The sequence below is a fragment of the Bos taurus genome, chromosome 29, assembly GCF_002263795.3.
Source record: "Bos taurus isolate L1 Dominette 01449 registration number 42190680 breed Hereford chromosome 29, ARS-UCD2.0, whole genome shotgun sequence".
Taxonomy (NCBI): Eukaryota; Metazoa; Chordata; class Mammalia; order Artiodactyla; family Bovidae; genus Bos; species Bos taurus.
In genome coordinates this window covers 31,942,844-31,953,853 of record NC_037356.1, presented here as the reverse complement: position 1 = coordinate 31,953,853, position 11,010 = coordinate 31,942,844, and the positions used below count along the sequence as shown (strand labels likewise).

Below are 11,010 nucleotides of genomic sequence, written 5' to 3'. Positions count from 1 at the left end.
TGTGCTATACAGAGGACCTTGTTTATCTGCTCTCTATGTAATAGCTTGCATTTGCTAACCCCAAACTCTGATCCATCCCTCCCGCTCAGCTTGGCAAACCACAAGTCTGCTCTCTATGTCTGTGAGTCCATTTCTGAGTAAATGATTCGTTTAATATAAATCTTTCACAGGGGAGCCAAAATGGATACATGTCCCCGAGGTCCTGGGCTTTAATTTTTTTCTTAAAGATTTTAAACCATATAATCATCTCAACCAAGGTCCTTCTTTGTAGAATGTAATATTGCAGAGCATGGAAAAGAACAATCAATATTGCTTTTTCAGCTTACTGTTTCCATAATCATCCAATAATACAGTAATCTCGACAATCTCGTGCATGCATTTGGGCTGGTGTCATTGGCTCCCTTTGGACTGATGATGAAGCTGGGAACTCTGTGTAAGGTGAGCTGTGCTCCTCCTGTGAGCCAAGACCCTCTTCTTATGAGGGTCACTCACCTTTGCCCTGTACCGTCCACGTGGCAGAGAACACCTTTTCTCTGTGGAGGCCTTCTTAACCCTAATGCTATACATTTTTCCTTCAGGATAGTATATATATTAATATATTTTTTCTTTGGTTAAATATACATAATTTAAAATGTACCATTTTAAGTGCACAGTTTGGTGGCATTAACTATCCTCATCTTCCAGGTCCAGATTCACCATCCTGATTGGAAATTCTGTTTCCGTTAAACTCTAACTCCCCAGTCCCCCTTTCCCTCAGACTCTGGTAACCTCTATTCTACTTTTGGTTTTTATGAATTTGATTATTTTAGATACCTCTTGTAAGTGGAATCATACCATGTTTGTGCTTTTGTGTCTGTCTTATTTCATTTAGCATGCTGTCCTCCAGGCTCATCCATGTTGTATCAGGTTGAAGAATTTTATTCCTTTTCAAGGCTGAATAATATTCCATTGTTTGTGTAGACCAAAGTTTGTTTATCCATTCATCTGTCAAAGGACATTTGGGTTGCTTCTACATTTTGGCTATTGTGAATAATCCTGCTATGCATCAGTTCAGTTCAGTTCAGTCCAGTTGCTCAGTCGTGTCCGACTCTTTGTGACCCCATGAATCGCAGCACATCAGGCCTCCCTGTCCAGAACCAACTCCCAGCGTTTACCCAAACTCATGTGCATCAAGTCAGTGATGCCATCCAGCCGTCTCATCCTCTGGCGTCCCCTTCTCCTCCTGCCCCCAATCCCTCCCAGCATCAGAGTCTTTTCCAATGAGTCAACTCTTCGCATGAGGAGGCCAAAGTACTGGAGTTTCAGCTTTAGCATCATTCCTTCCCAAGAAATCCCAGGGCTGATCTCCTTCAGAATGGACTGGTTGGATCTCCTTGCAGTCCAAGGGACTCTCACGAGTCTTCTCCAACACCACAGTTCAAAGGCATCAATTCTTCTGCGCTCAGCTTTCTTTACAGTCCAACTCTCACATCCATACATGACTACTGGAAAAACCATAGCCTTGACTAGACATGCATATCAGTGTACAAATATCTGTTTGAGTCCCTGCTTTCAATTCTTTTGAGTATATACCTAGAGTTAGAATTCTAGATCCAATGGCAATTCTGTGTTTTATTTTATAAGGAACCACCATACTGTTTTCCATAGTGGCTGTACTATTTTACATTCTCATCAGCAATGAACAACCCTTCCAATTTCTTTACTTTGTCACCAACACTTGTCATTTATTTTATTGTTTTTTTGATACAGGTGTGAAATATATCAAATTTCACATCCGGAACTGACTGAACTGACTGATAGGTGTGAAATGGTATCTCATTGTGGTTCTGATTTGCATTTCCTTAGTGACTGGTGATGTTAACTATCTCTTCAAGTGATTATTGGCCATTTGTATATCTTTGGAAAAATATCTATTCAAGTCCTCTGCTCACTTTTTAATGGAGTTATTTCTTATTGTCATTGTGTTGCAAGTGTTCCTTACATATTCTGTAATCCAAATTGTAAGGGATTTGAAAATTTTTTCTCATTCTGTGGGTTGCCTTTTCACTTTGTTAATGGTGTTCTTTTATGTATCAATACCAGCATTTTTAATTTTGTTGAAGTCCAACTTGTCTATCATTTTTTTTTTTTTTGTCTGTGTGTTTGGTGTGATTCTAATAAATCATTACCAAACCCAATGTCATCAAGTTTCCATTTATGTTTTCCTTTAATGATTTTATAGTTTTAGCTTTTATTTAGGTCTTTGATCCACTTTGAGTTAACTTTTACATAGTGGGTAAGGTAAGGGTCTCCCTTCACTCCTTTGCTGCATAGATTCATCTGATGCTATAGCATCAGTTTGTAACACGTGTTTGGTAACACTTGTTGCTCTCCTAGGTCATCTCCAGGCCATCTTCAGCAGGTGTGAGGCTTATTTTCTGCTCTTTAGATTTCTAGCTTATGCTCTTGGCCACCCTGATACACAGGGGCAGAGGATGGCCCTAGGTTCTGAAGGGTTGATGTCTAATGTGAACTGTGTGTAGACAATGCCAGACTCCAGAGCTCTTCAAAAATCACACTGTACACCCACATAAGGCAAGAATCCAGGTCTTCTGTACACTGTTTACTCTTTTAAAACTCTCTTGCAAATACAGTGAATACAATTATAATTGGTTGTGACTGGTTCAGTTGGCCATGGGCTTTTGATACGGGGCTTTTGATACATGGGCTTTTGATACAGTGTGCTGGAGCTGACGGAGCTTGAGGGCACAGGCTGAAGCTTCTGTCGCTCTCTTCACAGATGCTCTCATAGCATGTGTTACACTTGATTGAGGTGATCAATTTATGTGGCTGTCTTCCCACTCCAGTGTGAACTTGACGTTTCCCCCCATGCCTATCACAGTGCCTAGCACAGATATTTATTAAAGCTGAACCAGTTCCACTATCTCTTCTCTCCTCTAAGTCACTGAATGTGCAAAGGCAAACGATAAGCAGAAAAATCTTGTTTTCATGACAACACCATCTTCATTGCACTGCTGCCTTTGTACAACAAAGGATAAAGATAATGTTGCCCTAGGAAGGACATTTACTATACTTTCATAGTTTTCAAACTTGAGCATTTGTGTCTTCCTTAGAAAGGGCAAGGAGTCAACCATGGCACATTTTAACTCCCATCCATTCCTCAAAGTAAATGGAAATTTTTAGGATAAAAGCCTTAAATTACGCAGCCAAATACTGACTTAAAAAAAAATCTGTAATGAAATAATCCTAACAGAGAAATGATATTACATTGTAATATTTTTCTGAATCTGTGTATTTTCACCTAGAAGAAGAGTTTCACACTGTTTAGATTTTCTCTAAATGAGGAATATATCAGTATTTCTGCCCTTTTATTCCTGTACCATGGACTAGGAATCAGAGTCACTGTAACTAATCTATTTTAGAGATCACCTAAAACCACTCTTATATGGAGGGTAACTTAGCTTAGTTTCAGAATTCCCAATTCTCTATTTGGTCTGCTGGCTTCCATAGAGTTATTTTCATTTCCTTAGGAAACATCACATTTCACATCAGGTTACTAGAGATAAAGCCTGGTTCCTAGAGATAAGCTCAGCTGGTGATGGGGTGGTAGACAGTCTGCTCTCTGCCAGTCTGCCCTGACCCTTACAACTCTCTCCTGACCCCTGGTCTAGGTTAAATGGGGTCTCCATTGAGAAAGTCAAGAAATGTGAGTCATGAATATTCACATATTCAGTAGAGACTAAATCTAAAGCTAGAGCAAACGCTGAGAGTTATCCCATTGCAGGAGTTCTTTTTAGTTCACATCTCTCCAGGCTACTCTCCGTGGCTGAATTACCTTTAATTGAAGGGCAATTCCAGTGGTATGAGTTAAGGTGTGATCTGGAGTTTTCTCAATAAGTAATATGATTTGCGTTTCCTTCCAGATCACGGAGCCTATCCTAGTGGCTGCCTTCGTGGAGTAAGGGGCCCGTGGAACACTGCCTTTTTTCCAGCTTTTCTAGGCTTGACCACACCCCCCAATTTAAGGAGGCCGCTCTATTAGGAACATTATGGTCCCTGCATCCTCTTTAGCCTCGGAGCAGAGGATACCCGCAGGTAGTTGGGAAGAGACCGTAGTCTTTGAGGGAGCTCACTCTGGACCCATTCTTCACACAGTCTCTCCGGCAAAGTAGTAAGTGAGTGCGGTGTGAGTTTCTGCCTAAAACTTTGCGGTCCATTTTCCTTTGTGTGTGTGTGTATTTGGTGGAATTAACCGGTAAATTGATGGGGACTTTCAGGATACAAGCAGCATTCTCTTTCTCTTTTCACATTTTTCTATATTTTTCATTCAACTGCTTAAGAACCATTTTCAAAAATACTCCCTAACCTTGTTAGAATAGTCTGAAATCAAGACTGTCTCTCCTTTTCTCCTGTTTCATAAGAGCAAAATCACGAACATTTTAGACACTCGCCGATTACTTGTCAGAAACTGAATTTTCTTCACATCTTGGAGAGCTTCCAAAGAAATTAAGCTGTAGTTACATGTAGACATTTATTTCTTTTTTTCTCTTTGACTCCTAGTGTGCCATTGTTTTACTTCTGAAATTTTGGAAAAATTTTCTTTTAAGCTCATCAGCTTCATGAATTGCTTACATTGTGAGAAAATTGTTACAGGTTTGAGTCTTGCAAATCAGACTAGGCTTTTTGGTGTTTTTTTTTTTACCTGTTTCGTGACTCAGTTTTCCAAGGGACTGTACATCTTCTTTTGGACTGTACCTGTGGCAGGAGGATTTTGAAAGTCAAAGTGGGTATTTCGTAGAGCTTGAATCCCTGGGCAGCTTTGCGCACAGCAGGGGGTGTGGATGGCCACCTTCTTCCATTGGTGATTTTTATATCTGGCAATATAATTTTGTTTGGGGCTTTTCATCTGTTATGAAACCATCTCTATCACCCCCTTTTAAAGTTGCGTTTCATGTAGGCGAACTGTTCAAAAGATGCTAGGTTACCGAGACCAAGGCATTTGATTGCAGGTTTTCCTAATCACCTTTCGGGTAAGTTTTTTTTTTTTTTTAAATCACAAGGCCATTTCCCCTCCTACTTCATACTATTCCTGTGCAACTGAAAAGAGAGATATTTGTTAAACAACGGGAAATCCAGGTTCTGAAATGGCAACTCTGGCAGCTCCATTTGATTTGTAAAACGCCTGGCACTCTGACTCTTTCGACAGCTGTTAAGTCTGGACGGCAACACCTTCTTTTTATCTAAAGAGAAACCTCTTTGCTTCCGCAGGCATGGGCCGGGCAGGGGTTGGGGGATTGGAGATTCTTCCTTACCTGTTGTTTCTGAGCGGAGGGGAGAGAGCGCTAATGAGTTAATGTCTGCAAAGTGCTTTGAAGATGAAAAGGCCTTTTCATGTGTTCAGCATCGTCGTTATTAATATTAATATTTGAAGAAGCACGCTGCTCCTAATTGTAAATCAACAACTCCCATCCTTGCCAACTCAGGAGTGAAACAACAAACAGCAAAGGCAGCCAGGCCGTCTCTTCCGTCCTGGTTCCGCCGCTGAGGATGTGGGCAGCCTGATCCCAGAGAGAGCTGCTTACACGGAGGTGCCGGTTATTAGGGGTGCAGGGAGGTCCCAGAGCAGAGCCTGGGGGAGGGTGGGTAGCAGGGTGTAACCCTTCAACACGGGGTCACTTGTGACCTTGGAGGACGCGTTGAAAGCATGGATCTGGGCCAACTGCCTGCCTCGGATGATAATGGAGTTCGGAGGGGAAGGGGTCAGAACTGGCAGTGGTGCAGGCTTTGGTCTGTTAGAGATTGGCTTTGGAACTGAGAACAAGTAATTTGATGAGACTGTGCTTTCTTTTCTTCCTCTCTAAAATGGGAACACTGAAAAAACTGTGACTGATGATTTGTGCTCCACCTACTTCATGAGAATGGAAGTAAACAGCCTAGAGCTTTGAAGAATGGAAATAGTGCCAATAAGGTTGAGGGAGAGTCTGAAGTAACCTTGTAACAAATTGGGTGTGTGGGTGCCAGGTCCCCAGGGAGGGTGAGTCAGAGGGCAGACAAATGCTCCGGAAACATATTGTTGGCACTGCCAGGTCCTTCAGTGATGGCATCAAAGTGTTGCTTGATTTCTTACTGATAATTCAGGCTCTGCTATATCTCCTGGTTTTATTGATTGGTGAACAGAACTGTTTCTTACAGCAATTCTCCTTCTCTAATTACCCACTCAAAACTCCCATTTCTGCATCAAACAGCAGAAGGGAGCTGGGACATCCTTTCCCTCCTCCTCTCCCTCCTTCTCCCCCCACCTCCACCTTCCACCTCTCTCTCTTTCTCTCTCCCCTTCTTTTCAGAAATGAAAACATACTTAGCGTTTGAGCACAATAAGTGTGGTGGACAGCTATTTAGTGACATTTGAGGGGAATCTTCATTCCTGCGCCAACCTAGATACGAAGACCACTCATTTATTTGCCCTGGCATCTCGTTTGTCCACGCTCTACTGCAAATGCAGCTGTAAGGAACTCAACTTTTTAATCCTGATGATTCTCTGGGTGTAATACCTGTCTTCTCCACTTCACTAGAGGAAGGATAATCACCCATGAAGTTTCATGAGCACTTGGCATGTCCTGGGGCCCTTGTGCTCTGCACGGGCTGGGCTGCTTCTTTAACCTACAATGAAGTCCGTGAGGTGGGCACGCTTGTTCCCATTTAGCAGGTGAGGACTCTGAGGCTGGTACTCAGAGTGATTTGGTTGGTGGTGAGACCTGATTAGAACCAAAGGCGTATATACGTATACTGATTCACTTTGCTCTATATTAGAAATGAACACATCATTAAGCAACTATATTCCAATACAATTTTTTTTTTTTTAAAAAAGGACCAAAACCATATGGGTGCAGAGCTGTGGCTAGAGTCACGTCTCATAGGAACCTAGTAACTTTGAGGCACGTATACAAATTCAGGCTAAATTTTTCTGCTTAGCCCAATGGTTGATTTATCTGGGAGAATACCATGGCTTACGCTTCTTTTCCAAAGGAGAATCTATGAATTAATGATTCATTGTTAGGAAGACACTGACTCTGAAGCAATGCTACAAGGTCTAGTTGACAAGATCAGTAAATCTCTCTCTTGATCCCTCTTGGGACAAATTTTGATGGAATTTCTTGGGACAAATTTTGATGGAACTTCAAAGAGTTGCGAAACATAGTGCAAAGAATTTCCATAAGATTTAAGTCCAGCGTGCATAAAATAAGACTTCCCTGGTGTTCCCAGTGCCTGGGTTCTATCCCTGGTCAGGAAACTAGATCCCACATGCTGCAACCCAGTGCAGTCAAATAAACAAATGAATACTTTTAAAATATGAAAAATATAGTGCCCTTTGGAGCTCCTAGTGAACATTAAGCCAAAAGGATTCCTCTGGATAGGGGAAGAGCAGTGATCAGTTTCTTGACATTCGAGGCGAAGTAACTCAAACCCTGGCTTCTTAGGAAAGGCAGGAAGCCCTGTCAGATGCTGCCCTCGCCCTAACCTGGCACAGGGCTTAGGATGGAGGCACGGCTCCTGGGCTGCACCTTCTCCCTGGCTGGGCTTGCAAGGCAACTAAGATAACAACCAAACCTCTGCTCAGCTTGTGGCCCAGACTCTTCTTGCCTGTACCTCAGTGGGCTCTGCCTTCCAAACACCTTGTTGTAACCACTCCTGAATTTAACCAAGGGAGTCCGGACACTGCCTCGTTGCTCAAAATGAGCATCGCAGGGGATCTTGTCAGAAATGCAGACCGTCTGGCTGTACCTTGAAACCTGATTCTCAGGTGATTCCTAGGTGATTGCTATGTAAATTGGGTTGGAAAGTACGGTTTAAAAGCAAAAGCAAAAACAAAAACAAAAAAGTTGTAAAAAGCAGAACAAACAAAAACTCTTGCGGTGTTTCTCACAGCAGCTTACAACTTGATTACATTTATATCTCGTTGCCAAAGTGTAAGGCCACATAAGATTCACATTTCTATCAAAGGAAGCTGGATATTTCCCCCATGTGCTACGCAAGCTTTCAGCCTGTTTGTTCCCCCAAGGTAAGAAAACTGCTTACTTCTTGGTTTTATGCATAACAATGGTACAAGCAGACTGCCATTCAACTGAAATTGTGGTGCTTTTCTCTTGTGAAATTCTTGGCTATGGCTACTCAACCTGTGATTATGGGAGGGAATCCTATTTTGATTATTTAAATACAAGTCTTTTTAGAAAGAGATAAGGTATATTGGCCATCTGGGTTCTGCTTCTAATATCTGAATAAATAACCTCTGCCGTAAAAAACCACAATTATTATTAATTAGTCAATGCTTACTAGTGCCAGGCGCTGTGATAAAACAGTGGTAATAATAGCCACTATCTATTGACCATTTTATCATGTGTAAAATGGTTTCATTTTATATAACCCTCCTCAGTAATCCTGAAAGGGTTGGTATTATGTTTTCCATTTTACAGTTGAGGAAATAAAGACTTTGTGAGATGAAGAAATTTGTCTTCTCTCTCAGTAAGGGCTTCCCAGGCGGTGCTAGTGGTAAAGAATCCGCCTGCCTATGGAAGAGACATGGGTTCGATCCCTGGGTCAGAAAGATCCCCTGGAGGAGGGCGTGGCAACCCACTCCAGTTTTCTTGCCTGGAGAATCCCGTGGACAGAGACGCCTGGTGGGCTACAGTCCATAGGGTCGCCAAGAGTCAGACCCAACTGAAGCGACTTAGCACACAAGCACACACGCACTCAGTAAGGAGGTCCCAGTCAACCACAGTCTATCTATCTTTATCACTCCGCTAAACACTTAACCTCTCTGGGTTCAGTTCATTCAAATAAAAAATGGACAGATTTGATGAGATTTTTTTCCAACTCTAAAATTCATTGACTTTACCAAATCCCTCTTTATATAAGCATGCCAGGAAGCTGTTTAGCAGTATGCTGAGAAATTTGAAACTTACAATTTGGGCAATAGAACAAATAAAACCCCACCGTGAAAAATGACCATCAGATATAGTCCAAGAAGTTGCTCGCTGGATTTGAGAGATTGAAGGCAGCTGGTGTGCTTCGTTCAGTGTTAAAGGGCATTATTAAAACTCTCCGGGCTCCACTCATTCATTGTTCTCTCAATAGCTATCTCTATATTTACGGCATCTCTCAGTTTTGTTGAGAGCTTCTTGAGAGCCAGAACCATATCTAAATTTTAGATTATATCTGACATAACTCCACGTGCTGTAGGTTGAAAAGTAGTTCTTTAAACTTCTAGGCTCCTTGGGGGGTTTTTTTGGCAGTCACTATGGGGTTAGAGTTGACATTTTAGCTTGAAGCTCTCTCTGGGTTCAATGTGGCCAAGAATCGCATATACCATGACCTCTGCTATAGCTGTCCTTGAAGCCAAGATGCTTCACATCATTCCTCCAGCTTACTCATTTTTGTTTCCAGTTTCTTAGGAAAAAAAAAAATCTAATTTTTTAGTACTATAACTTTATATTTCCCCCAGCACACTTTTTTTAAAATTAAAGTATAATTGGCAAAGAGTAAAAATCACACTTTTTAGTGTATAGTTCTACAAATTTTGGCTAATGTATAAGTCAAGTATTTATAATATATAAATCAATGTATTACAATCAAGATATAAAACAGTTCCATCATTCAAAAAAAAATTTCCTTATTCTTCTTTATAGTCAAATCCTCTTCTCACCTCCAGGCCATGTTCTTTGACCCTATGGTGTTTCTTTTTCAAGAATATCATATAAATGGAATCATATAGTAGGTAGTCTTCTTTCATTTGGCTTACTTTATTTTAGATTCACTCATGCTGCTCGGTGTATCAATAGTTCTTTCCTTTACATTGCTGTGTAATATTCCACTTTGTGATATACCAGTTGTATATCACATAGTGGATACAACTTAATAAGTTAAGTTTACTACTACTATTGCTATTTAGATCTATAGCTATACTAAAAAAAGTCCAAGCTTTTAGTTTGGTAATCTGCCCTAGAGGGTCTTTCAATTTCATCTCCCACTTCCCTACAATCCATTTGACTATTGGGTTATTCTTTGTTCTCTAATCTACCGTTTTCTTATTTCTGAGTCTTTGTGCATACTTCTAGCTACCCATTTTTCAAGGCCCATTTCAATGCCAATTCCTCTTGAAGTTTTCCTTCAGCATCCTTCCAGAAGTCATCTCTTCATCTTTTATGTTCCCATAATATATCACTTGCTGCTGCTGCTGCTGCCAAGTCGCTTCAGTCGTGTCCAACTCTGTGCGACCCCATAGATGGCAGCCCACCAGGCTCCCCCGTCCCTGGGATTCTCCAGGCAAGAACATTGGAGTGGGTTGCCATTTCCTTCTCCAATGCATGAAAGTGAAAAGTGAAAGTGAAGTTGCTCAGTCGTGTCCGACTCTTAGCGACCCCATGGACTGCAGCCTACCAGGCTCACCAGCATTTCTCAAACTTTAATGTTCTTATGGATCTTTTTGGAATGGAACCTGAGCTCTGTAGTTCTCCTAGCTCCCAAGTGCTTGTCCATGCTACTGGTCTGAGAGGAACCACCGTACTGTTGAGTAACAAGGTCTTATAATTGTCTCATCAACTAGAAAAATAACTATATAAGAAAGAAAAGTGATTTAGTCTCATCCTGGGAATTACCATAGCATCTAATACAGGGCTATGCAGCTGGTCAATACTAGCTAACTACATCAAATCCCCCACCCCTTTTTTTTTTTTTGGCCATATTTGAGATTCATTTTGTTCATTCAAAGTTTAAGACTAATCTAAAAATGTTTGTTATTCATGTACTTTTGGAGGCAGGCATGTAAATTTGATGAGCTCGGGCACGTTCAGGGTGGTATGGCCACAGACATGCATGCATGTAAATTTGGAGACAAAAAGAAACAGCTGTCACTCATAACTTTCTCTTGCAAATAATTAACATCAATAGTATGAAATATAATTTGGTCCTGATAATATTTCACACATTTATTCTTTCCCAAATTTACTATAATAG

The 11,010-nt window shown here is 41.1% G+C and overlaps 1 protein-coding gene across 3 annotated transcripts in view; it reads left to right on the top strand.

The window, feature by feature from the left end:
* Positions 1–4,091: 4,091 nt before the first annotated feature.
* ETS1 (ETS proto-oncogene 1, transcription factor) overlaps positions 4,092–11,010 on the top strand; it is a 139,069-nt gene continuing 132,150 nt past the window's right edge. For 2 of the 3 annotated variants that reach the window (XM_059882992.1, XM_005226826.5), the window contains exon 1: positions 4,092–4,171. The gene's annotated coding sequence lies outside the window, so the exon portion shown is untranslated. Of the gene's footprint in view, positions 4,176–11,010 lie in introns of all 3 variants that reach the window. The other variant, XM_005226825.4, reaches the window with a different exon arrangement.